Below are 2,095 nucleotides of genomic sequence, written 5' to 3'. Positions count from 1 at the left end.
CCTCTCAAGTGCACTGTCTTTATTGCAGATGGGCTTCTTTTGCGGGGGGTGGGGGGAGAGGGGGAAGTTGTCTCTAGGCAAAGGTTGTATACAACCTTTACGGGGTTTATCTGGGGTGATTCCAGGAAAGTCCTGGAAATAGGGAGGTGGAGGGGCCTCTGGGTACTTTGGGCACCTAGGGATGAAGTCACTTGGGAGCCAAGAAGCCTCTGGCTGCTCTTCCTCTTGCCTGAGGAGGAAGGGATTGGGTATTTACCTACCAGGCTGCCAGACTGAGCTATTAGACTTAGCTAATGGGACGAAGGTTGTAACTATCTGCTGAGGCCAGGTGTGGTGGCGCACGCCTTTAATCCCAGCACTTGGGAGGCAGAGGCAGGCGAACTTCTGAGTTTGAGGCCAGCCTGGTCTACAGAGTGAGTTCTAGGACAGCCAGGGCTATACAGAGAAACCCTGTCTCAGAAAACAAAACAAAACAAAACAAAAACTATCTGCTGAGATTCTGGGTACAGGGTAGAGGAGAGGACGTCAGCATCTCACCTAGCAGACACATCCTTTGATTTAAAACCGGTTGGTGGGTTTGTTTCTGCTCTCAGAGGTAAAGACCAAATAGTCTTTGTCTTCATTCTCCTCGGCCTTAGTGTGTCAGCACCTTTCCACCTCTGCCTCCTCACCTCATCCCTCTCTCCATCCACCCTCCGCATTAGCAGCTCTGGCCTCCTTTCTGTTCTTCAAACATGGTTTCTCTCAACACAGCCTTTGTACATCTGGTCCTGCTACCTATTTCCCCTCCCCCACCCACATCACGCCTACATATCCTTTATATCTCTGGGCAGCCTGGTGTCATCTCCTAGGCTGACTCAAATTCCCTCTGGTCCCCACTCAGAGATCTGTTTTCCTGCGTCTGTTCGTGTAAGATTCCTGTCTGTCTTTGCCACCAAACTTGTCCTCTGGGCTCAGCACAAAATATTTTGTTAGGTGAGCAAAGAAAAGTGTGGAGAGACAAGTATTCAGTGGGGTCTTTCTCAGACCCACTCAGGAAACTCAGAGGCCAGTGGATTCGTACAGGAGGGACACAGTGAGGGAGGGAACTGAAGGGAAACACAAAAGGCATGAGCGGGAGGAGAGGTACTGGCTATAGGGAGCAGATGGAAATAGAAGACTGCGCGCTTATGCTTGCTTTGACAGCACATATACTAAAATTGGAAGGATACAGAGAAGATTAGCATGGCTCCTGCTAAGCGTTTCATATTGACTAGCAAAGAAGAAGAAGAAGAAGAAGAAGAAGAAGAAGAAGAAGAAGAAGAAGAAGAAGAAGAAGAAGAAGAAGAAGAAGAAGAAGAAGAAAAAAGACTGTGCTTAGCATTATTCTGCTGCTGTTTTATGAATAAACTTTCGGAATACATCTGTGTGTATCATTCCTTTTGCTATTCTTCCTTATGAAGAGCCACCAAAGCAGCCTGTGCCTGCAGTCGGTCCAGACCTGTGTGTGTTCTTTGTGCTCCATACGATCTCGATGTGATGAGAAGATCACAGGTTGTTGAGCTTCAACTCCTTGGGTGTGAGTTGATTCCTCTTAGCTGTGTGGCGTTGGGCCAGCCACTCGCCCTCTCTGGGTCTTGGTTTCCTCATCTGTATAGAGAGGGTAATAATCTCCAGGCCTGGTGAGGTGCTGAAAGGAGCAGAGATTAAGAAGAAGCCCGTTGCTTAGTTCATGTTTTAGCTACTGAAGAATTACCACTATTCTCACACTAAGACAGCATATGGCCTCATATGCCCATGTTGACTGAGCACCTACTAGGCATGATGTGCCAGGCATGTCACCTTTGCAGACTCTTCTGTGGTCCTGAGCGGTGTAAGTAGCTGAGGCTAAGAACCCACTGAGCCCCACTCACTATTCTCTGTGGCCATGGAGGAACTACATTTCATGGCCTTTCTTGTGCATGGTAACCATGTGGCTGTATTCTGGTACTGGGATGAGAACAGGGGTGAAACACAGGTGAGGTAACTCGCAGTGACCCTTCCACCCTCTCCCAACTGGCTGCAAAAGTCCTGACTCCCCCAAGGGAAGCCACAAGGTACAAAGGGACAGAAGAAG

The 2,095-nt window shown here is 48.7% G+C and overlaps 1 pseudogene; it reads left to right on the top strand.

The window, feature by feature from the left end:
* The first annotated feature begins 1,169 nt into the window (after positions 1–1,169).
* LOC115030430 (U6 spliceosomal RNA) lies at positions 1,170–1,235 on the top strand (annotated as a pseudogene).
* The last annotated feature ends 860 nt before the right edge of the window (positions 1,236–2,095 follow it).

This window comes from Mus caroli, unplaced genomic scaffold (assembly GCF_978045245.1).
Source record: "Mus caroli unplaced genomic scaffold, Mus_caroli_1 scaffold_2, whole genome shotgun sequence".
Classification (NCBI taxonomy): domain Eukaryota; kingdom Metazoa; phylum Chordata; class Mammalia; order Rodentia; family Muridae; genus Mus; species Mus caroli.
This window is presented reverse-complemented; position numbering and strand designations above follow the sequence as displayed.